At 53.5% G+C, this 25,360-nt stretch overlaps 1 long non-coding RNA gene across 3 annotated transcripts; it reads left to right on the top strand.

Moving 5' to 3' along the window:
• LOC144314923 (uncharacterized) lies at nt 1–25,360 on the top strand. 3 transcript variants are annotated; one of them, XR_013380773.1, is made up of 5 exons: nt 1–231; nt 390–465; nt 737–823; nt 1,375–1,906; nt 24,705–25,360. It is a non-coding gene; the product is annotated as an uncharacterized LOC144314923 (long non-coding RNA). The 3 variants fall into 3 exon arrangements; XR_013380774.1 differs by lacking the exon at nt 24,705–25,360 and adding an exon at nt 10,841–12,170; XR_013380772.1 differs by lacking the exon at nt 24,705–25,360 and adding an exon at nt 10,851–12,170 and having other exon boundaries at nt 2–231.

Raw genomic sequence — 25,360 nt, 5'->3', positions numbered from 1 at the left:
GCTGTCCAAACCACCCAAGGAGAAGCGGGAGCCGGGGACAGCCAACCGCCGCCCGCTCGGCCGCAGGCCGCCCCTCCCCCACGCCGCCCGGCAGGGGAAGAGTTAAGGAGCCATCGGCTCTGGCTGATAGTTCGGACTCCAAAGTTCAGTCCCAGCCGGAGCCACCCCGGAGGAATTGTAAATCTCAGGGCAGTATTTAACAAAACAAAAGCAACCTGGAATTACATGCAGGTTTGGTTTTCTACAGTACATATTTACTTAATCCCCTAGGTATGTGGCTCCGTGTCAGATCAGCTGGCTCTGCTGGCCCTTTCACCCCCCCAACCCCCTCGTTCTTCCACAGTTGAAGTTTCAAACTAATTCCCTGTTTTTGCTCTTCCTCCTCGCAGGGCCGGCTGGAGACAGTCCCGCCTGCCAGCCTCCAACCTCTCTCTCTCTCTCTCTCTCCTTTGCTCTAGTCACTGGGTGAGTCAGCCTGGCTTGGGTCAGAGTTGGGTGACAGCCGGCTCACCCTCCCCACTCGCAGGCACCAGGTCTGGGAAAACCAGAGGAAGAGATGCTGCAACCGCCCCAGAGCGAAGGGCAGCCCTTGGGCGAGGGGGCCCTCCCCGCGCAGTGCCACCTCCTCATTTAATGGGGAGGGAACCCCTCTGGGGCTGCATCTGGGGGAGGGGAGGGGGCAGGGTTGAAGGTGAGAACAAGGACTCTGTGTCAGCTACTGTCCCCCTCTTTCTAGATTTTCCAAACACCTGGGCGTGGGAGTGCTGGTCAGGCCCGGCTGCACAGGCGAGCGAGACCTCTTCTCCCCCCTTTCAGACCCGAAGCAAGTATCCCCCCGGCTCGCTGCCTGGGGAGCTGCAGCCGCCCGGGTTGGGGCTGGGAAGCGGGTTGCCAAGGAAAACCCGGAGCCAGCAAGCAGGCGGCTCCCAGCTCTACCCAGGAGCGCACACACCCTGCACTCCCCGGGGTGGCGGCACCGAGGGGAGGGCGCCGGGGGACACGCAGCACCTTCCTCGGGGAGGGAGGGGGGCGGGCGGAGTGCGGGGGTAATGGGAGGGCGTCCTCGGTTTCGGGGTGTGCATGGGGGTGGGCGGAGGGGCGCCGATGCCACGGGAGCGGAGCAGCTCCGGACCTGCCCAAGGAAGACAGTTGGGAGCCCGGGACCTTTGCAAGGTGACAGTGCCGAGCTCGGGGACGCGGGTCCCGGCGCGGCTGCAGGTGGGCGTCCCCGGCCCGCGCGCCCCCCGACCTGCGCGCCCTCCCCACGCCGCGCGGGGCCCGTACCTTCCTGGCGCCGCGTTCTGCGAACTCGCGGGCGAGCTGGCGCCCGATGCCTCTCCCGCCGCCGGTGATGAGCACGTTCTCCCGTGACAGGTCCCGCAGCTTGGCGGGCAGCACCAGCCCCACGGCGGCTTTGGCCACCAGGTAGATGATCTGCAGAGGGAACCCCACCAACGCGCCCAGCCATTTCCACACCATCCTCCGCGCCGCGGAGCCGGGCCGGGGGGGCGGGGAGGGGTGGGGGTGAGGGCGCAGGGGAGGGGGCGCGGCGGAACTCCCCGGACCAGCAACACAGCAATCAAAAAAAAAAAAAGAAAAAAGAAAACACCGCAAACAATAATAATAAATAACCCAAATTAAGGGTCGGAGAGGCGTCCCACCTTGGTCACTCTTGGAAACCACCTCTTCCTCCCCTCCCCAAATGCAAAACACAGGGGGTGAGGGTTAAAAAAAAAAAAAGAAGAAAAACAAAACAAAACAAAACAAGGATAAATTCTGCTCGGGAGGAGCAAAAGCGTCTGCGGAGGTCGGGACAGCCAGAGAGGGCTGGAGGGGAAGCCGGAGGTGGAAAGTTCTAACAAGAAGCCTCTTGCCCCAGCAGCCGCCGGGGCTGGGGAATTCGCAGGTAAATGTTTACAGGCTCGCAGAGGAGTTTAGGCAGCGGCGGGGGTGGGGGTGGGGGTGGGGGGGTGGGGGGGCGGGTGGGGAGGCACCAACCGCACGCGCGCACCCTGCTACAGTCCCGAGGTTTCAAAGTGCAAGATTGGAAAAAAAAAAAAAAAAAAAAGAAAGAAAAAAAGAAAAAAAAAAAAAAGGTTCCAAATTGTAGCGCGCCCCCCCCCCTTCTCCAGGAAAAAAAATAGAGAAAAAGTGGTGCTGGTGCTGGTGGTGCTGGTGGTGCTGGTGGTGCTGGTGGTGCTGGTGCTGGTGGGCGGGGGGCGTGCGCGGAGCTCCCAGTTTCAGCCCGCGGAGGTCTCCCGACCCATTGCTATTCTGCAAATTGCCCGACCGCGACCCGGGGCCGGCAGCGCGCGCGAGGAGCGGGGGGTCCGGGTGTCAGTTTCCCTCCGCGCGCGCCTCGCCCCCGCGCGCGCTCGCGGTGCCTCCGGCTCTCGGCCTCCCGCTGCCGGCGGAGCCCCGGGGCTGGCCGCTCGATCCGGCGCCCTTTCCCGGCCTCGTTAGCATTTATTGCCTTCTTTTTGTCCTTTCCAACTTGGAGAGGGCCCGGGTGCGCCTCGCGTGTGGCTCGGGCGCCCTCGGCAGCGCCGCCTTATTCATTCGCGCCCCGGGCCGCAGCGGCGCGGAGCGGGAGGGCTGCCCTTTCCACCCCCCCGCCCGCCCCCCCATTTTTTAATACCCCATTAAGTCTGATTGACAGTTAAAGTTGTTGGGAGGCTTCACTACCGCGCCCGCGAGCGGCGGCCGCGGCCTCCCCTCCCCCTGCGCAGTGCGCGACGCGCGCTCCCGGGCGCGCACACGGGGCGCCGCGGCTGGCGCTCGGCCGGGCCGCTGCCCTGTCTCCGCGCGCCGGGACTTGCCGGCCGGGCCCCTGGAGCACGCTGGGACCGACTCCTGCAGACCGGCTCCCTCCCGGAGCCATTCCTCGGGGGCCGGGGGCCCGGGGGGCCGGGGGGCCGGGGGGCCGGGGGCAGGCCCGCCTTGATCCCGCCAGGTCGACCCGGGGTTATGTCAGGCTCTCTGGCCACCCCCTGCCTCCAGGTAGCCCCGGGAAGCCGCCCTCGCCCGGTGCCCGGACGCCTTCTGTCTTCACTTCTTAGTCTCGTGGCTGGGGAGGGTCGGAGAGGGAGGTGGGGGCATCAGCTGGGGAGCAGGGTTTTGCATTGAGAGGCGGGGGTGAGCAGGGTAAAGGAACCTCTGCCCCCAAGGTGCCAATAAAATCCCCATAAGATTAGCTGGGAGCATATTTATTGCTCATCTAGGGTTAGAATTACCTTGATTGACAGCAATTCCTTTAATAACAAAAGCCTGTAAACAGGATGTCCTACCAGGGCGCCCCCTGAGCTGCGCAGGCCGCGCGTCTTCTGTCCTTGGGTCCCCCTTGGGCTGCCCTAGCCTGGCACCCACCTTGCCACCTCCCGCCCTCCCCGCCCCCCCCCCCCCCCCCCCGGGGAGAACGTCTGCTGTGCCAGAGGGTGGGACCCTGCTATTTAGAGATGCCTGTTGCAGGAAGTCTGGGAGGTGAGTCACAAAAAAGCAGCCTCGGTTTAAAGTGCTGATGGGACTTGCCTCCCACTGCCCCCGACCGTCCGGGCCAGGAGGAGGAGGGAGGAGGAGGGTGGGCAGGGAACTCCTCTGTGATCTGGGGCAGCAGTTACCCCCCCCCCCCCCGCCCCCTGCCCCCCGCGCCAGGCTTGCTCGGGCCTCACCCCCAGGCGGTCTGATTCAGCGGGGCTGGGTGGGCCCGGAGCCCGGGGCGCAGGGCGCGGGGACCAGGCGCTTCGGGGCCCCACCTGGTAGTTCTGCTGAGGATCAGGGGGAGAGCGTGGCTTTCAGAGAAGCTGACTTGGGGCTGAGGGGGGGCTGTGGATTACCCGGGCCACAAAGCCTCTAGCTCTGGGGAGGAGCTCTGCAGGTGAGGCTCCCTTCCGGGTGAGTTGGGAGACGCAGCATCTGGAGAGCCACCGGCAGGGCGGGGTTGGAGGACGGTCCTCCTTCGTGGACGGCTTAGGTTCTGACATCCAAAGCCTCCCACTGACCTTGCAGTGGGGACATTCCTATCTCCATTTCCCTGGTGCCCCAGCCAGAAGCGACAGGAAGGAGGGATTCAAAGACGGACCCGATTTCCCCTCCCACCGCACCCCGCTTGCTCGCAGGAGAGAGGTCGGACGGGGGCTCCCTCCTGTCTCCATTCAGCCCCCCAGACGCGGACCAGAGGGCAGGCCGATGCCATCCTCACCCCCAGGCCCTGGCTAAAGGCAGGACTCTGTCAAAGTGCCTGTCCCCTCCCACCTTGGAGTCCTCTAAAAATGGAGAAGAACCCCAACCTGAGAGAGCCCGGCCCCTTGGTCCCAGCCGCGCCTGGTGTCCGCGGGCCTGCTCCGGAGCCGGGGAGCCTGGAGCGGGAACGCCCGCAGCCTGTTGTCATCTGTCATCTGTTATCCTCGGAGCCGCCTAGTGGCCTGCCCGGGACACTGCGCCTCCAGGCCGCCCCCGCCGCTGCCTCGTCGGTCCCTGCTCGCTCACCAGCTCTCCTTTCCCTTCCAGACCTTTCTCCCGCGTGGGGGCAACACCCCAAGCCTCCCGGGCCGAGAAGGTCATCTAGCCCCACCTCGGCACATGCATTAAGCCCCTCGTAAGCACAGTGGCACGTTTGCCTGTGTCCCCTGGTGCCCAACCTGCTACCCGCCCCGTGCTGACGCCAGAGCCGCTGGGGGACCCGTGGGTCCTGCTTACGTGTCCCCTGCGTGTGTCTTTGGGTTGCAGAGCAGGCAGCGGGCCTTCAGGGTAGTGTTACACATTATTCTGATTTAAGAAATGAGACGGCTAGGGGCGCCTGGGGGGCGCCTGGAGGGCTCAGTCGGGTAAGTGTCTGCCTTTGGCTCAGGTTATGATCTCGGGGTTCGGGATCGAGTCCCGAGTCGGGCTCCCTGCTCAGGGAGGGAGCCTGCCTCTCCCTCTGCCTCTATCCCTCCCCTCGTGCTTGTGTTCTCTCTCTCTCTCTCTCTCTCTCAAATAAATAAATAAAATCTTAAAAAAATAAAAATAAAAGAGGGGCACCTGGCAGGCTGGGTGGGTGGTTGCACGTCTGCCTTCAGCTCAGGTCCTGAGCCGGGTTCTGGGGTTTTGCCCCACGTCGGACTCCCCGCTCCAAGGGGAGACTGCCTCTCCCTCTCCCTCCCCCTGTCACTCATCCTGCTTGTGCGCTCTCTGTTTCTCCTTTTCTCTGTCTAATGAATAAATTAAAATCTTTAAAGAATAAATAAAGGAAATGACACTGCCTGCAGAGGTGGGACCATCACACCCATTTAACGCAGAAGGAAACAGAGGCACAGCATATCCAGGTGACTCACGGGAGGCCACAAGGGGGGGCCCCTCCCTCTCCCAGCCAGCAGCTTTGGGGGGGAAGCAGAATAAAAAGGAATAAGTCAGGCAGCCCTGAAAGGGGTGGGGATGGCTTCTGGCTGGGAAGCAGACACCTTTTTCCTACTCGGTTTACCTTCAGGATGTGGGTTTTGTGGGCCTGCCATCCCTGTGGGCTTCAGGCTGCTTCATCAGCTGCCCAGAGGGGTGCTGTTTGCCGCCTCCTGGGCGGACCCCCCACAGACAGGTCCCAAAAAGACGAGGTTGAGGGGGCTCTGCGCTGCAGGGTGTCCAGAGGGTCCCAGTGGCTTGGCTTTAGTGGGAACCGCATGGGACAGGATGCCCCTCCTGCCTCCCATCGTCCTGTCTTTTGCTCTCGCTACCTCTCCTCCCTAAGCTTCCTTGGGGGTAAGGGGTGGGGGACTTAACTCCAGGCCCAAGTTTGAAATTTCACATCCCAGTGCAGGGAGAGGGCCCCACAGCCAGCCGCACCCCCTCCCCCCAACCAAAAAAAAAACCCGTGAAAGGAGCCTTTGTGGGTTTGATGGAGTGGGGGTGAGCTGTAGCCTGGAGAACTAACTTTTTCCATGACTCAGCTCTCCTGGCGCGGGGCGGGCCTGGGAGGTGCGAGGACCCAGCAGGGCAGTTCTGGAGCTGCCTTCCAGCCCGGAGCCGGAGGGGGGGTGGGGGGGGCGCCAGGGTTAGGGGGGGCCCCCAGGAGAGCCTCCCCTGAGACTAGCAGGCCTTGGATAGGCCACCGGCCTGTAACTGTCTCCGTCCCCCTCTGGGTCCCCTAGTCTTTACCTACTATTTCGGCCCCAGTGCCAAGCCCACGAACGTTCATGGCATGTTGCTTATCACCATCTCGGCTGAGACTGGAAAGACAAACGGGCATCAAACCTTGCCTTTTATTTATGAAGCTCAGAGAAGTTAAGAAAGTCACCCAAGACCACCCGGCTGAGATGGAGATGGGACCTGAGCCCTGGTCTGTCTCCTTTATCCCCGCGGAGACCGCGTAGGATCACCTGGGGCGCTTGTGAAAATACAGATTCCAGGCTGCATACGGGACGGGGGTGCACAGAGGCTGGGCAGGGGGTTGCTGGGCACCCAGCGTCTGAGAACTGCCCGGGCTGCCTGTCTGCGGCGCCTGCTGGAAGGTTCCCTTGCTGGCCGCCCCTGGGCAAGCCCTCCCGTTCCCTGCGCTTGGGGAGGACAGGCTGGGGGCCTCACTCGGGGGTGCTTGGTCTGGTCCGCTCTCCCGACCCCCGCCGCGGGGGGTCCCCCATCTGGCTGCCCCTGACGCCGAGGCCAGCAGAGCCAGCAGAGCCCGGCAGCCCCGGATCACGTCCCCGCTCCCAGCCCCTCCTCTCCAGGTGCCCTCAGCTGCAAAGAGTGGATCAGGATGCGACACGACAAGATCCCCGGCCAGGGGCGCAGCGAGTGCTCTTGTGTCTGTGGCGGGGTGGCCCCTGCCTATCAGGCCCCTCCATCCCTGCTGAGGAGCCAGGGGGGCCCCACAGGCTCAGGGTTTGCGGGGATCCCGCCCGCCCTGGAGCAGGGCTTCTGGAGCAGCTCTCCAGGGGACGCTTCCCCGGCCGTCCACCCGCACCCCCCGCCACACACGCCCTGGGACCCTTCCCTGCGGGCCAAGGAAACTCCTATTTGTCTTGTGATCTTTCCTTTAGCTCCTATTCTTTTTTGTTTTTTGTTTTTGTTTTTCCCCCAGGAAACTCCTCCTGGCTGTTCCCTGGGTCCCCGGCGTCCTCGCCTCCGCCAGTGCTGGCCCGGGGTCCCCTCGCTTGCCCCCAGTGTCCTCGCTCCCAGCACACTCACACTGCGCTGTGACCCGTCCCACATCTGACAGTCACAGTGTCGGGGAGCTTCTCAGGGTAGAGGCTAGACGAGCGGGATGGCCGTGCGACCCCCGCGGTGGCCCTGGGCCCCCAGGGGCTGGATGCTCTGCTGTCACCGTGTCGGAATCCATCCTTGTTAAGGTGCGCGCTTTGCCATGACGTGGGGCCCGCTGTCCCCCATCCCCAAACTGAGTCACTAATGCCAAGCCTTAGGAGCGGAGGTAGGGGAAGTTTGCAAATGATATTCATTCATTCATTCATTCATTCATTCATTCATTCATCCACCAGCTGTTTATTGAGCAGTTACTATGTGCCAAGCCCCGTTCTAGATGTTGGAGAGACAGCAGCGAGGATAGAAAGGTCCGGGGCGGGCATCACTGCCTGGTCGGGAGGCGAAGAGCACCAGGAAGGAGACGGGCAGGGAGGGGTACAGAGGGATGAGGGCGGGCAGGGGCTGAGTGATGGCGGTGGTTGAAGAGCTGCCTGAGGGGGTGGCCCGGGAAGGCCTCTCTGAGGCGACCGTGGGGCAGAGACCTGAATGGAGGGGAAGCGAGACCACAGAAATCCGGGTGAGGGAGCACAGGGGAGGAACTGGGAGTCCCCAGGCAGGACAGTGCTGGGTGTGCAGGAGGAGCCAGAAGGGGCGGGTGGGGAGGAGGGGGGAGGGGGGTGGGGCTAGCTCCCCTGGGGTCTGCGGCTCAGTGTGGCCTTGGACCAGCGGTGTCAGCATCGCCCAAGCCCCGCCCTGGCCTCCTGAAGTTTCTAGAATGTGACCCCCAGGTGCTTTACATGCACATCGAAGCTCGAGAGGGGTGAGGTTGGGTTCTGGGGGCCAAGAGGAAAACTGGGGGTTTCATGTCCAGTGTGACAGTAGCAGAGGTGAGATGCTCCTGGGGCGGAGTCCTGAGGACCTGCAGGGACCGGTGGTGGCTGCGGGGACCAGAGCCAGGGGGAGGCCGCATGGGGAGGCTGCAGGCGTCGGGCCAGAGGTGGCTGGGCAGCGACACGGAGGCTCTGCTGCCGTGAGCACCAGCTCGGGGACCTCCCGGGAGGTGCCTTCCCTCCTCCGAGGGGCCCTGCGGTTGAGGAGGATTTTAACGGTGATCACTTGGGGGCTGACACGCGTGGGCACACGCACACACATGCACAGCCTCGTGTGACCGGGGGTGACTTTGCCCTGAGCAGGACAAGCTGGCGGTGGGGAGGGAGAGGCAGGATTTGGAGAACCTCGAGGTGCAGCGGAGGCCGGTTCCTGGAGCTCAGGGTGGGCGGCCTGGAGGGCTGGTACCCTGCAGGGTTGGCGCCCGAGGAGCCACAGAAGATGGGGTGGGCAGGGGGGGACAGAGGGGGAAACGGGCTTGAGACAGAGGAAAACCCCCGTGGGGAGGGGACGCTTGGTCTGCCAAGGCTGGAGACTTCAGAAACCCAGTAACCACCGCCCCCATAGAGCATCTACCAGGTGGGCCCCTTCCCCTTGGGAGGACTGGGTGCGTACATAAAACCAAAACCCCAAACCCAAAGCAGATAGAAGGGCTTCTCTTGTGCATGGAAAACAGCCCCCTTGGCCAGGGGAGTGTTCCCACGGAACGACACCTGCCCGTCCTTCCTCTCTGGCCGGGGTCTGCTGGTGCTGGCAGGTTTCCCCAGGGGGTTCCTTGGGCTCCGTGTGAGTGGACGTGGGTGCTGGGGCCACTGGGTTTCCTCTGGCTGCCGGGGCTGGGTGGGAACGCGGGCCACCGCCGAGGCCGGAGACGTGGCAGGAACACAGATGGGCTGGCGGGGCGGCTGGGGTGGGGGTGAACCCGAGAAATCCTGGGTGGAGGCCAGGAGGGCACCCAGTGGCTGTCACCTGCCGCCTGCCTCCGGGTGGGTCCCACAATCCTAAATCAGGGCGCAGAGTACTGGTGGGAGGGTGGCCCTGGGGTTGGCATGATCCTGACCTCGGATCCGAGCCCTGCCTGCTTAGTCACTGTGTGAGCGGGGCGGGCTGTTTGCCTTTCTGAGCCTCTGTGTTCCCGTCCCCAGCATGGAACTGTGACCACCTACGGAGAGGACATCTTTGGGGGGCTTGGTACCCGGCAGAGAGAAGATGCTCAGTGGGTGTTCTTTTCCTTTGTCCTGGCAACACGTCCTTAAGGACCTCACTGTCAGGGGTGGGGTGGGCAGAGGGAGAGCCTGGGTGACAGGGTCACCATGGGGGGTAAGGAGGGGCTATCTGAGCGGCAGGGTGCACGAAGCCTTCCCTGGCACTAGGACGGGCCTGGAGCTGGGGCCACAGAGGTGCCCCACCCTTACGCTGGGTCAGGAGGCCGCAGCCCTTTCCGGTAGAGACGGCCTCTGCTGCAACAAGTGGACTCTGCTGTGGTAGCGACAGACAGTATGTGAACAGACGACACGTAAAGCCCTAAAGATGAGCCTTCTCGAATGACCGTGGATGTGCGCCAACAAAACTTTATTTATGGACACGGAAATGTGAATTTCATAGAATTCACAGATGGCGAAATATCATTCTTGCCTTGATTACTTTCCAAACACTCAAAAAACCTAAGAACCATTCTTCGACCTGCAGGCCGTACACAAAACGGCTTGTGCCGGGCTTGCCTTGTGGACCGTCGTTTGCCCGTTTCTGCCCTAGACGACCACGACCACCATCAAGACCTAAGAAATACACGAAGTGCGAACCTCCGAAGAGCAGGCTCTGTTTTCTTGCCCTTTTTCTGGAAATGGATCGCAGGGCCTGGCCCGCATTGACGTCCGCTCTAAGAGGTGGAAAATCACTAGGGACACTGAATGTATTGAGAAGTTAAAAAAAAAAAAGCAGTAAGACGTGAGAGTCTAGGGTGGATTTAAGGCCCCACAACTAGTGAACATTTATTGAATGCTCACCGCCCCCCGGGTGCTATCTGTAGATGCTCAAATGCAATATCTCATTTAGTTCTAACATATGGGGACCCTGAGATCCCCAAATGTTGCCACTTGTAAGTTCTCAAGCAGGAGGTAGGCCTCTCGGGGCCTGACTTGCCATCCCAGGGCCTCCCCTTTGTTGCCGCTCATCTTAGGGGCCTCCCCTAAGATTTATGGCATCTCTGCCATCTATTATGAGAGTGCTGTTTATTATGATGACCAAGAGAGCCCAGTCTCCCGGTCCCCTTGGCTCTGCATGTGCATCCCAGGTATTCCAGACTCCCGTTTCCTTTGTGGCACCTGGCCCGCTGTCGCTCAGCGGGCGGGGACGCCGGGCTCCCTCCTACCAGCTCTGGTTCTATTCCTCAAAAAGCCCCTGTTTGGGCAATTACTTCAGTGTCTTTTTGCATGTTGCCCTAACCAATTTGTAAAATACGAGTAGATGGGGGACGCCTGGGTGGCTCAGTGGTTGAATGTCTGCCTTCAGCTCAGGGCGTGACCCCGGGGTCCTGGGATCGAGTCCCACATCGGGCTCCCCACACAGAGCCTGTTTCTCCCTCTGCCTGTGTCTCCGCCTCTCTCTCTCTCTCTCTGTGTCTTTCACGAATAAACAAATAAAATCTTAGAAAAAGATAAAGTAAAATAAAATAAAATACGAGTAAAGAAATAGACAAATTGAAGCATGTATATTCATGATAAGATTATGTGTCTTAAATATAGGAAAATTAATAATAATCATTATTATTTTACATTTTCCTGAGCACCTGTTAGACGCCAGGTCCTGTGCTTCGTGTGGATTATCTTCCTGAACCATCACGGCCACTGGCTGCTGGGGCTCTGTCCCCATTCAACAAATGAAGAAGCTGAAGCCCACATACGGGGAGCAACTAGTCCAAGTTGTGCAGTTTTGGGTGGTGTCGCTAAAGCACATGGAAAAATCTGATCTTCTGGACTTTGTGACTCTGAAGCCTCAGTCAGGTGCTTGTTGAGCTTATGCTGGGACGTCAGTTTTGAAGGAAAAGAATGACACCCTCCCCCGCAAATCAGACGCTCAATATTGACAATACACTACGTGTTACAGTTCGCCTAAGGAGCAGGGCATAATTGGGAATTTTATACTTTTTTATTTTTAATCTCCCTGGGAAGAGAAGTCCGTTTTCCCACAGTTAGGGCAGTAAAACCCTCAAAGTGTTAGGATACACATTTATCTCACCAGCATGATCCCATGTTTGGAAAGAAAAAGCTGAAAGTACATATTCGTATTTATTTAGTCACCATTTGGTCGGGATTTACCGTGTGCCGGGCGGGCAGTATTCTAAATGCCTCACTTTCATTGAATTTAATCCCTTTTCATCAAAATGGCTCCTTTGGAGAAGGATCCGTATTTCTCGTTTAAGTCTATGGAAAGGAAGGTCAAGCAGCTTGGTCAAGTCATGGAGCCAGTGAGTGGCAGGTATGGAATTCAAATTTAACTCGGTTTTATATTCTGTTTCTCTCTCTCCTGGCTCTGGACCTGTGTCTTTCCCTGTCTCTCTCGGCGTGCACACACACGCGCACACACACATGTGCACACACACACAGAAACAAGAGAGGAGCACATCAAGACATCAACAGTGGCTGCCTCTGGATGACAGTAGGCGCGTGTGGTTTTCATCTCCTTTTTAGGTCTTTCTACATATTCCTAACGGTCTATAATGGGCTTCTGTTAAGAAAAATCCACCCGATGATCTTTATGTACAAGTATATCGTTTTAGAGCCAGCAGGATACGGGAGTTCTGGTGTGAGGCCACGGAGCCCCTGACCATGGGCCTCTTCAAAAAAATCTGCTAACAAATAAGACGGGGAGCCAGAGCCTTTGCCTCTTGGAACTGCCTAATCCGTCCTATAATACCTTGCTTTGTAGGAAAGTTCTGTGTGTAAATCCCATAAAATCCCATAATGTGCAGCTGACACTGAGCCTACCCAGAACAAAATCTGCTAATGATCACTGCTTGCCAGGAGCCTGCAGAAGTGACCAGGCATCTGTCACAACCCCCCACGCCCGCCTCCCGCCTAAACCTTTTCTGATAAGGGCTTTTTCCATGAGTTTATAAAAACACTTTGTTCGGATCACGTTGGCTCTTTATTTCGCCTTACTTGTGCGCCGAACGTCTGCAGGACTGGAAGGGGCTGAGGCTAATCCTGAGGTTTGGGACACAGGGAAAACCACAGGTTTGGAAATCCAGCCCTGACCCACCCCCCGCCCCCTGTCCCCACTGCCTCCCTGTGGGGACTGGCCCTTCTCCAAGGCTGCTGCTGCAGGTGAGGGAGGCTGCGCTGCCCGGGAGCGGCTCCTGGCAGTGGGCGCTGCCCTCACAGAGCTCGAGTGACTCCAGGCTGGGTTGTTAAGCCCTCTGTGCCTCCACGTCCTCAGGTTGAAAATGAGGGTCCTATTATTTACCCGGCTGGGCCCCCTGATGCTGGAGAGGTGTCCTTCCTCTCCTGTCCTTCCCCCAACATACTGCCCCTGCGTGGGTACCCACTGTTTAGGTTTTCACAGCTCAGGGCTTGAAAGTTTGTGAACTGTAGGTCTGAAAAGACTTACATTAAAGTTGTTAAAAACAGGACTAAGAATTCCTGTGTACTCTTCACTCATGTGTTAATGTTTTATAGTTGCTTACATCCATCCATCCATCCATCCATCATCTCTTTGTACTTTTTTTTCCTGAAATTATGTCACAGGCCCAATTACCCGATAGTCCCAAACACTTCGTGTACAGTTTTTAAAAATAAGAACTTCTACCACATAACTACAGTATTTTTAAGAAATATTTTATTTATTTGAGAGAGAGAGAGCATGAGTGGGGAGGAGGGGCAAGAGGGAAAGGGAGAAGCAGTGCAGGGCTGACCCCCAGGACCTTGAGATCATGACCTGAGCCAAAGGCCGAGGCTTAACCAACTGAGTCACCTACATGCCCCTATAGTGGTTTTTTTTTTTTTTTTCAAAATCAAGAAGTTGATATTGATACAAGGCTGTCATGTAATAATCTACAGGCCTTATTCAGATTTTTCCAACTGTGTCACTAAAATCCTTTATAACAAAAGAAAAAAATATTTTTTTTTTCTAGCCTGGGATCCCCGCCAAGGGAACACGTGGAACTTAGTTGTCATGCCTCTTTTGCTCCTACACTCTGCTCTTCTACCTTTCTTTGACTTTCATGACCTTGACATTTTGGAAAAGCACAGTTTGCTATGGGCTGAACTGTGTTTCCCCTAAACTCATATATTGGAGCCCTAATTCCAGTACCATGCAACACAATTATATTTGGAGATGGGACCTTTAAAATGAAGCAGTGAGGGTGGTCCTAATCCAGTCTGACTTGTGTTATAAAATGAGGAAATTTGGACACACAAGGAGACCCCAGGGATATAAGCATCCTGGGGAGAGACCATGTGAGGCTGTAGGGAGAAGGTGGTGCAGGGGAGGAAGGAATCTCCTTATTACCCTTGGGTTCTTCTAGCTGCTTTAGGAATTAAACTGATATGAGACAGATTAACAGGAGAGAAAATCAAATTTTGTTACACGTGCATAGAGGCCCATAATGAAATTGAGACCCAATGACCAAGGCAGGCTGTTCTTATACATTTTAGACAAAGAGACGATAACTTGGTGAGGAATTGACAGGATAAAGAAAACAGGTGTTTGGGAGCTTTAATTAGCAAGGAATTCTAAGCAAATTTAGGCCAAGGCCCTAAATTAGGGAAAAAAAAAAAAAAAAAAAAACCAGCATGGTTTGTTCCTATAGCTTTCTCGGCTTTAAATTCCCTAATTCTAGTGAGAAGGATCGTCTTTTTGCCTCTTAGTACAGAGAGGGTGTTTTTCATGTGGGAGATTGATGTCCTGCTCTCTAGGGGACGGAGGAGGGTGTGAGTGTCTTTGTGCCACTGATCGTTTTCCAAAGAGCTTCAATTCAAGATAATCAATATGCTGTTGTGGTACATTTTGGGGTGGCCTGCCTGGGGCCTTACGGTTCCCAACTCTGAAACTGCCCTGGAAGCTCACATACCAAAAGCTGAGCTGGTGACTGGGGAGGGAGAAATTGAGTTACTAAATGGCTGTTAAAGAGATCTACAAAGAGAGAAAATAACATAGATCAGAATGAGGATGAACCAGCAGGAAAGAACCAACCAGAGCACATTTCTGCGCCTCCCACTAGACCAGTCCCCCGCTCTGGAAACAGATCACCCCAATATAATGTCTACGCTTCCTTTACCTGGTGAAAAATATTCACTCTTTCTTGTAACAGATTTAAGTCACATATTACTTGGCTTGTTTGATTTATACAGATGCAACATTTTTCACTGATTATTGCACAGGCTTCTCCTTGCTGTGCAGCCAGTGAATCTAGGGCATGACGATTCTGGAAAACCATAGGAGGCTAAACTATTAACCCCTGACTAGAGTATCATCAAAGTTTGCACGGTGGTATTGAACTCTTGTTCCATCAACCAGAGAGAGATTTAGGATTGCCTTTTCTAATCTGTAATCTCTAAAATTTGGGAATAAGACTTTTAATGCAGAATAGAACTTGAAATTGTGACATCCCAGCGGGTTTTCTTGATTCCTCGATGGGCATATTTATGTGGCATAATTTTCTGAGCAAAGGAGCCCAAGTTTGCAATTCAGCTGGCATTTAGGGTGGAGTGCTTAGTGAAAGAAGGAGCCAGGCATCCAGGTCCACATCATCCTGACCATTTAGGTGGGAATACTTTATGTACTTTGCCACATGAAATTAAAAAAAGACCAGCGTGGTTTATAGCCAAGGTTAGATTAGGACCTGTAGCTTTCAAAGTCTGGAAACCGGGATCCCTGGGTGGCGCAGCGGTTTGGCGCCTGCCTTTGGCCCAGGGAGCGATCCTGGAGACCCGGGATCGAATCCCACATTGGGCTCCCGGTGCATGGAGCCTGCTTCTCCCTCTGCCTGTGTCTCTGCCTCTCTCTCTCTCACTGTGTGCCTATCATAAATAAATAAAAAAAAATTAAAAAAAAAAAACAAAGTCTGGAAACCTTTGCTACTGATAATGTTAACAACCAATCTATCTCTATTTGTCATGTGATCCTGTCAGTCTCTGAGAACAGAACAGGTTGAGAAATAGCTGATATAGGAGGCCTATGGTTGGTTCTGGCAGCAAGAAAGCTTAGTGTTGTCACCCTGCCAAGTAAGTCCCGAATTTTGATCCCCCCAAATATAGTCTGTGGTATTGGGCAATCTAATGAGGGGGGCAGTTGCGATATCCCACGTCATACAACGCTGATCTGCAGAAACATTTGGCGATTTGGCAAATGTCTGTGCTAGTTATTTTTAATCTCCTTGCTAAGTTTGAAGATGCCATTGTCAGCATCAAGCCACGGGGTCTGGTTGCAGTACAGTCCTGGCTTGTCTCCCAGGAGAAGTCCGGTGGCATGTCTGTCTTCAGAGCAAAGGGAATCATTTTCAGCTATTGTTTTTACTCTGACAAGGGCTAGTCCTTGAGCTTTTGTAGAGGTTTTCTGGTGCCCAAATAACTCTTCAGGGAGAAGGCTATGTGGCATTCTCCTGGTCGTGGATTCCATACCTGTGGCCCATCTGTCTTCCATGCTCAGTACCCCAGGTATTCACACGGGCAGCAACGAAGATCGGGTCAGGTTCTTTGCATTATCTGAATGTTGACATAGCCGACAATCGGACTGCGTAGTTAACGTGGCCAGCTTTGGTAAATTGGCATAAAGGAGTATTTGGTTTGTGCCTGACCTGCTGAGAAAGAGAAGGTCAGTAAGATCAAGACGCAGGCTGGAAAAGATCTCATAGGCTTACAGAGGAAGGTAGATGGGTGGAGACCAGTACTCCCCAGTCAGCCTTCTGTTAAGTGACTTAAAATGTGAAAAAGTATTCAAAAGGAAGTTTCTTTTTTTGTTTTTAATATCATGGAGTCTGTAAGATGAGAAGGGTAGATGAAGGAGAAGTTTCTTGATCTGTGCTCTTAGGAAAAACTGTCTCCATGGTGATGTGATCTGCTTCTGGGGCCTGGGACTTGGCTCTGGAAATCCTTATTTTCAGGTCACCTGTAAGAGTTGTCTCCCAGTTGCCTTGAGGGGGATAATCTAGGTCTATGTTGGTGCAGCTCGCACGAATCCAGGAGGATTTTTCTTTTATTCTGATGGTAGTGTAAGTGGTCAGTAGTGCCTCAGAGGGTCCTTCCTAGCGAGGTGAAAGTCTGTTTTCTTCTAAAGATCTTCATGTGCACCCGGTCCCTAGGGGAAGGGGTGACAAGCCTCATCAGGTGGTGGAAGCCATGCCTCTTTTGCCTCTTAGTGGTATGCTGCAAGGGTACCAGCTAGTCTTGTACATGATTACCTACGAAATCTGATTGTTCACTTAATCCCCAAATGAAAAGTTTAGAGATGTCCATGGGCATTGGACCATCAAACATTGTTTCAAAAGAAGTCAAGTCATATCTCCTATTTGAAGATTCCCAGATCTTAATAAGGGCCAAGGACAATGGTTCTGGCCATTTAAGACTGGTTTCTTGACAGATATTTCCTAAATTCCTTTTTATGTGTAGATTTTTATGTTTCATTTGCTCTGATAACTGAGGCTGACATCGGGTATGGAATTTAATTTAATTTAATTTAATTTAATTTAATTTAATTTTTTAGGGTATGGAATTTTAATGAGTACCCCCAATTTTTGTAATTAAAGTGATTTATCTCTGCTAAAGTGTATTCCTTCGTCCGACTCAATCCAAAAAGGAATGCCAAAACAAGGAATGATCTCAGGTATTAAATTATTTTTTTAAAAAACATTTTATTTATTTATTAGAGACACACAGAGAGAGAGAGAGAGGCAGAGACCCAGGCAGAGGGAGAAGCAGGCTCCATGCAGGGAGCCCGATGTGGGACTCGATCCCGGGTCTCCAGGATCAGGCCCTGAGCTGAAGGCGGCGCTAAACCACTAAGCCACCGGGGCTGCCCAGGTATTAAATTCTTGACCAGGGATCCCTGGGTGGCGCAGCGGTTTAGCGCCTGCCTTTGGCCCAGGGCGGGATCCTGGAGACCCGGGATCGAACCCCACGTCGGGCTCCTGGTGCATGGAGCCTGCTTCTCCCTCTGCCTGTGTCTCTGCCTCTCTCTCTCTCTCTCTGTGTGACTATTATAAATAAGTAAAAACAAAACAAAACAACAACAAAAAATTAAAAAAAAAATTCTTGACCATTGTGGTGGCATCAGGACATCCAGTTGGATAGCATTCCATTTATCCGCTACACCTGCAGACAATAATCAAGCAATGAGAACAGCCCAATGCAGAGGACAAATCTATAAAATCCATTTGATACGTCAAAAAGGACAGTGTAGGTCAAAAAGGGTAAACTGATTTTTTCCAGAAATCTGGTGACATTTACAAGCAGCATACTGGGAAATAATTTGGCCAGAAATTTTGTGGATGCCAGGGCAAAACCGATTGTCTTTTAGTTTCTTAACTACCCCCTGTTTGCATGTATGTCCTTTTGGGCGGGAGGTAAGTACAAGGCAAAGGGTTACAAGGAAAGGGGCCAGTGAGTCCTCTGGCCCGGGGTGGAATCCGTCGGATAGTTGTTTGGCACCCTTTGGGGCCCGAGTGTCTTTCTCAGGTTGTGGGGCATTTGCCTCATAATGAATAATATCACTCACAGATGAAGGCAGAGTCAGAAATTGGGTGGAGAAAGGATGAGGAGGTCCATTCAGGGCTGCATACTTAGCAGCTCTGCGTGTTTTCTTAGTAGGGCTGAGCAGGGCACCATGGCAGTTTCAGAAGGGGGCGAATAGCTTGTGGTAGGTCAGCAACGAGATGCCCGCGAGCAGTGGGAGAAGTTAATCCCCGGGATTTCCAAATTTTGCCAACAGCAAAGCCAACTTAGAGTCTGTGTAAATAGCCGTTTTCCTTTCTGCCAACGTGCAGGCTCTAGTAAGAGCTAGGGGTTCAGCCACTTGGGCTGTGGGTGAGTAAAGAATGAGCCTCCAGTGTTTCATGCGGGGAAATTATAGCATAACCAATTATTATGCTTCCTTGGAGATTTCATTTATCACAAAACAGAAGTACGTCTGGATTGTCTGGAGGGATGTCTGAGAGGTCCGCTAGTGGCTTTGAGACCATGTCTGTGGTTGTGAGGCAGTCGTGGGGAATAGAGTGGGGCTCTCCAGCGACCCTGATGGAAGCTGATGGAAGGGTTAGTGAAATGAGGCTGTTCGTAAGTGGTCTGAGGCCGTGTAGAGAGGTCCTGTGTCCTATGAACTTGCAAGAGAGCAAGGCCCGCACAGGGAACATACAGGCGGTGGGGGGTCCTTGGCTTTGTCAATCAAGGTGGCAGCTTCAGCCACTGCACATAGCATAGGAACATATGTGATACCACAGGGTCTAGTTGGCATAAGAAATATGCTAATAGGCCATATCGGAGAGGCTGCAGTTTGTTCTGGAATGCCCACAGCAATGCCATTATTGTCATGGCAATGTAAGTGAAAGGGCTTGTCAAAATTAAGTTACGCCAAGAGCCACGGGGTGTGGACGGAGCTAATTTGAAGGCTTCAAAGGAGACTCATGCCTCTGGAATCCAGGAAATAGACTCTAAGGTGACATCAGAGAGAACAGCAAGCAAAGGTTTGGTAAAAACTGCAAAATTAGGAATCCACTGGTGGCTGTAGCTGGTGACCCCTAAAAATTTCTGGAACTGTTTTCTCGTTTTGAGGAGAGGGGTGGACAGAACTGACCGAAGGCATTTTGGGGTGAGCTTCTCACGTCCTAAGCAGAGAACAGTTGTTGGCACTCATTGGAGTTTAGATCTACGGGCTTCATGGCCTCGTCCAGCTGGCGCCGGCAGGAGGACGGGGGAATCCAGAAGAGCTCCCTGCTTAGTTCGAGTGCAGAGTAAAAGGTCATCAACATATTGCACCAGCGTGGAACCTTGAGTAAGGGTTATAGAGTCTAGATCGGCTTTAAGGACTTGGGAAAGCATTGAGGGAGATTCACAGTATGTTGCGGTATGTGAATCTGGGTTAACTGTCTCCCTCTAAACATAAATGCAGAAAAGAAAAATTGTGAATCAGGGTTCAGTGGGATTGAAAAAAAGCCGGAGAGGTCTATTTCTGTAAACCAGGCTGCTTCATCAGGAATGATGTATCAGCTGTGTTGGGGACCGCAGCTACTAAGGTGTCACAAAACACCTTATTGCCCCCAGGTCCTGCATGAATCCATAAACTTGGTCTCCCTCCAAGTCAAATTTGCCTGCTTTCTTTACTGGCAAGGTTGGGATGTTCCAGGGCGGGAGAGTAGAGACAACGCTGCCCTGTTGCAGGAGAGTCTATTATAGGCTCAATTCCTTGCACCTGTATTTTTGGAAAGAGGGTGCAGAGCCACTAATCAAAATGTTTTCTTTCCCAAGAAATGTTCATACACTCCCCACTTCATAACAATCCAGCTTCACTTGCATGTGTAACCCAAAGACTGATTGGGACATCTTTGAGCTTTTTTTTTTTTTTTAAAGATGTTATTTATTTATTTGAAAGAGAGAGAACACAAGTGGAGGGGAGAGGCAAAGGGAGAGGGAGAAGCAGGTTCCTCGCTGAGCGGGGAGCCCAATGTAGGACTCGATCCCAGGACCCTGAGATCATGCCCTGAGCTGAAGGCAGACACTCAACTGACTGAGCCACCCAAGTGCCCCCCTTTTAATTATCTATCTATCTATCTATCTATCTATCTATCTATCTATCTATCATCTTTCTATTTATTTATTTATTTATTTATTTATTTATTTATTATTTATTTTATTTATGATAGTCACAGAGAAAGAGAGAGAGAGAGGCAGAGACACAGGCAGAGGGAGAAGCAGGCTCCATGAAGAGAGCCTGATGTGAAGAGAGCCACCCAGGCGTCCCTGCCCCCCACCTTTTAATTTAAGTAAGTTCTACACTCAACTGACAACCCCGAGGTCAAGAGTCCATGCTCTACTGACTGAACTAGCCATGTGGCCCTGATTGGGACATCTTGAAAAGTCTTACCTTCTTTAGAGGAATTTGGAACAGAAGTAGGAAGAAAGTAGGAAAATGGGGACTTGGTCTGATGAGAAACAAGAACACCCTTCTCACTGTGATTTATAGATGCATTAAATTTACATAACAGATCTCCACCAAGAAGGTTTGCAGGTGAACAGTGGCGTGCTAGAAAGGCCAGGTGAGGGAGAGGAGGCTTACAGATAGATACTGGGCCGGGCTGAGGTCTGGGCCGTGGGATAGGTCGCCCTGAGAATAAGAGCCTGGAACGATCGATCAGAGGTGGCCAGTGGAGACAAATCCTCCAAATCAATGCTAGAGAAAGTCACACCCATGTCAGCTATGAAATCCGGTTCCTGATCCTCTATTTAAGTCTTATGATGGGCTCTGTGTGACTTAAGATTGGCTGACCCTCTCATTTTTGGGGGTGGGTCTGGGGTTTAGGGGAATTGCTTTTTAGACTTTCTCTTTTCTTAAGTGTGGGACAATTTCTCTTCCAATGTCCTCAGTTTTTTGTTTTTGTTTTTGTTTTCGTTTTGTTTTGCTTTGCAATGTCTGCAATTGTCTGGAGGCAAACAGGGAGGTCTGTGAGGGGACTTCAAGTTATTCCGAGTCATGCTCTTGCCTTTAAAGAGATTCAAGACGCAAAGCAAGAACTGTTGCTTTTGGTAAGCTCTTTTCAAAGGACTGGGTAGCTGCCCCCATTACCCTTAGCGGTCGTCCAGTATAACCCATGATGTGATTGTGGATTTGTCTTGAATATCAGGGAGGAAATTTCCCATTAAAGCAGAAATGAGAAGATCTCTATGTTCTGGGGCTTCCAGATTTAATGCAACGTGCTTTTGAAAAGTTTGTGCAAACTGTTCAACAGAGGCTTTCGGGTGTTTCCCCTTCTTTCTGAGCGTATATTTCAGCCTGAGACCAATTAACTTTGAGAGGAAAGCCCTCCTCTAGTGGCCCTATTAACCCTGAAATATCAGCCTCGGGGAGAGCCGGCTCCTGGGGAGTCGTGGGAGGGCGAGGAGGGCTCTGGCCATGTGTCCCCAGCACGGGATGTTTCTCCAGGGGGCCATCCTACAGTCATGGGCTGGAAGGACTCCCCCGGAAGCCGGTCAAGCTCTCTGTGAGTGGGGCTGTGCATTGGTCGTTCTAATTCCTCTCCAAATTTGGTAGATACTCTGAGAGAGGAGCTAACAGGTCTCTGCTGTCCAGAGGACATGAACTCTTGGCGGTGAGGGTCCCTAAAGGACATTGCATAGGAATGTCTGAAACTGGCAGAGCTTGATCACAAAGCCCTGAAAAATATGAGGAATTAAGAGGCACCGCAAAACGAGCTTTACTGCCCTTCCTTGGTGCTCTTATGAGATTGACTTCCTGACATTCAGCATGTGCACAAGAAACCTGTACTCCCAGAGCCTGGAGATCCGGCCCAAGTGCTCTCTGCAAAGCCGGGAAGGCAAGGGAGCTTCAGACTGGCAGCGGGTTCTTTGAGGGTTCTTCTGGGGACGTGGGGGTTTTAGGGTTTAAGGAAATTGATTGAGAAGCTGAGGTTGGGTTTGAAAAGGGGAGATCGAGATCAGGGGCCCAGAGATACAAAAGCCTATAGACCTTTTGGAGGGCCAGGCGCGGGAAGTTGGGGATAAAGGGAGGTGTAAGAAGAGGGTTTATGTCAGATTTGGGTTTTGCTTTTTCTTCTGACTTCTGTTCTTTCATTTTATGAAGAGATTCCCGTTATAGTTTTTTGGGTATTTTCCTTTCGATTTGATCTTCCCATGAATACCAATAAGGCAACTGCTTGGCATGAGAGCTGTCTAAAATAATTTTAGAGGGATCCCTGGGTGGCGCAGCGGTTTGGCGCCTGCCTTTGGCCCAGGGCGCGATCCTGGAGACCCGGGATCGAGTCCCACATCGGGTTCCCGGTGCATGGAGCCTGCTTCTCCCTCTGCCTGTGTCTCTGCGCCTCTCTCTCTCTCTGTGACTACCATAAATAAATAAAAATTTAAAAAATAAAATAAAATAAAATAATTTTAGAGGTGTCTCCCATCTCCCAGGAAGACGTGAGGCGTTAATCTGTGACACCAGACGGGGGCTACTGGATAGCGACTTCCTAGCATTAACAAGCAACGAAAGGTGAGACGACAAAGGCCCTGATGGGCTGAGACCTCTCATGACAAAACGCCCCTGATGCTCGTAACTGTCTGTCTCAGCTCCCTGGCCTATGTGACTGGCCACCAAGGTGCCCTTGGGTAAGTGTACCCTCTGGATGGCAGAGACCCGAGAGGATGTTCTCGCTGGTCGCAAAGCCAAGCTCTTAGGACATAGAACAAGACCAAAGGAGAAACCTCATCTGCTTTTTTTTTTTTTTTTGAGAGGGAGGGGGAGAGAGAGAGAGACAGACAGACAGACAGATGGGTGGGGAGGGGCAGAGGGAAAGGGAGGGAGAAACGTAAGCAGGTTCCACATCCAGCACAGAGTCTGATGTGGGGCTCGAGCTCATGACCCTGAGAGCATGATCTGAGCCAAAACTAAGAGTTGGATGCTTAACTCACTGAGCCACCCAGGCGCCCCTCCTCATCCGGTTTTTACGGAGCGGACCCACAGCAAAGTTTGTCTAAATCGATGCAGGTCTGATGAGCCCCATGCACTCAGCAGGCTGGGAGGTGGGCCCGAGCAGCAGCCTTACAGGGTCTGTACCTGCCTTCTGTCCTATGGCCATTCCTTTTTATGACAAATGACACCAAAGACAAAGGAAAACGGGGCTGTCTCTGCGAGGACCTGTAACCGAGGAGTACTGTACCCAATTTTTTTTTTACCAAGAGTGGCTAAGCCCCAACTAGCTCTGCTAGATGTTATCCTGCTAATCTAAATTCAGGGAGAGGAAAACAAGAGTCTCACCATTCTCCATCCACTGGACCCCACAGACAGATGGTCGGAAATCTCACCTTTTGTCGGCTGAATGTCACATGTCCCAGGATCTCTGGGGCCGAGGCAGTGTTCAGGGCAAGTGTGTCCAGCGGGTTAAAGGATCCTGCCAACTGCACCGGTTATAGGGGAGGGAGAGATCTTACCCCTTCCCCCCTGGGTTGTACTAGCTGATTTAAAAATTAAATTGATAGGAGATACAGTAAGAGGAGAGAAAACCAAAGCTTTCTTACACGTGCAGAGGCCCGATAATGAAATTGAGACCCAAAGACCGAGGCAGGCCGTGTTTATACCTCTTAGACAAAGGGACGATAACTGGGTGAGGAATTGACAGGATAAAAGGAAGCTGGTGCTTGGGAGCTTTAATTAGCACGGAATTCTGAGCAAATTTAGGCTGAGGCCCTAGACTAGGAAAAAACCCAGCACGGAGCGTTTCTACAGTTTTCTTGTCTTCAAAGTCCCTCACTTGGGGGAACCCTGGGTGGCTCAGCAGTTTGGCGCCTGCCTTCAGCCCAGGGCATGACCCCGGGGTCCCGGGATCGAGTCCCACATCGGGCTCCCTGCAGGGAGCCTGCTTCTCCCTCTGCCTGTGTCTCTGCCTCTCTCTCTCTCTCTGTGTGTCTCTCATGAATAAATAAATAAAATCTTAAAAAAAAAAGAATTAAAAAAAAAAAGTCCCTAACTCTGGTGAGGAGGATGTCTTTTTGTATTTCAATAATTTTGTGTCTTTTTACTTTTTCTTTTTTAATTTTTATTTATTTATGATAGTCACAGAGAGAGAGAGAGAGAGGCAGAGACATAGGCAGAGGGAGAAGTAGGCTCCATGCAGCAGGAGCCCGACGTGGGATTCGATCCCGGGTCTCCAGGATCACGCCCTGGGCCAAAGGCAGGCGCCAAATCGCTGCGCCGCCCAGGGATCCCGAGGAGGATGTCTTTTTGCCTCTTAGTGCAGGGAGGGTGTTTTTCACATGGGAGATTGGTGTCCTGCTCTCGAGGGGACGGAGGAGGGTCTGAGCGTCCTTGTGCCACCGATCGCTTTCCAAGGAGCTTCAGTTCAAGATAATCGGTCCGCCACTGCCGCTGCGGTACACTTGGGGTGGCCTGCCTGGGGCCTCGGGCGGCCACCCGTAAGCCAAGGAGAGGGGCTTCAGGAGAAACCAAACCTTGACCAGGACTTCCAGCCTCCAGGACTGTGAGAAAGTTAATCTCGGTTGTTTCAGCGCCCCTGCCTCTGAGATTTCGTTACGGCAGCCAGCGCAGGGTAAGACCCAGGTTAGGTACTTTGTTGGGATTTTTTCTTTTTTTTTTTTTAAGACTTAAGCAAAACAATTAATTTGAGAGAGAGAGAGAGCTCGAGCAGGGAGGAGGGGCAGAGGCAGAGGGAGAAGCAGAAGCCCCACTGAGCAGGGAGCCCAATGCGGGGCTCGATGTGAGACTGAGCCACCCAGATGCCCCGGGTCACTTACTTTGTAAACCAAGTCTCTCGGCTTGGTCCTAGGTCATTCTTCACGGTCTCTTCTTGCCACCCCAGACACCCTGGGCGCTTCCTCCAACTAAAACAGAAAGCTCTTCCCACGGGCCAGCCGGCGCTAAGGGCTTGGCCCGCACGATTCTCGGAATCAGCCCACTGAGGTGTGTATCCTGTTATTATGCTCTTTTTACAGATGAAGAAAACGGAGCACGGAGGCGCTGAGGTCACGCAGGGGCGGGCGCCGTCGGTTGGGCCACCGAGCCTGCGGGTCGGGGAAAGGGACACTAATTGGAGCGAGTACCTGAAGCACAGCCAGCGGGGTGACCCTACCACCACTACGGTCCCCTAAATCTGGGGCCAATGCTGGTGGGGGACGCGCATTTGCATTTGTACTTCGGGGCGACAGCGGACTCAACACTACTTCCAGGGAAGCCGCTCTCAGAACTGCTCCCCCCACATGGGCCCTTCTCTCCTTCTGGGAGCCTGCTGGGGGGACGAGGGCTACTGTCGATCGCCGATCTCCCGTACACTCGTTTCTGTTCTAGGAGATGTAGGAATATAATTCATTCGATGCTCAGGGTGCCTGGGCGGCTCCGTCGATTGAGCATCCGACTCTTGATCTCAGCTCACGTCTCCATCTCAGCGGTGTGCGTTCCAGCCTTGGGTTGGGCTCCGCGCTGGGTATGGAAGCTCCTTTAAAAAAAAAGTTCATTTAAGGGCAGCCCAGGTGGCTCAGCAGTTCAGCACCACCTTCAGCCCAGGGCGTGATCCTGGAGACCCGGGATCAAGTCCCACGTCGGGCTCCCTGCGTGGAGCCTGCTTCTCCCTCTGCCTCTCTCTCTCTCTCTC

The sequence above is a fragment of the Canis aureus genome, chromosome 5, assembly GCF_053574225.1.
Source record: "Canis aureus isolate CA01 chromosome 5, VMU_Caureus_v.1.0, whole genome shotgun sequence".
Classification (NCBI taxonomy): Eukaryota; Metazoa; Chordata; class Mammalia; order Carnivora; family Canidae; genus Canis; species Canis aureus.
This window is presented reverse-complemented; position numbering and strand designations above follow the sequence as displayed.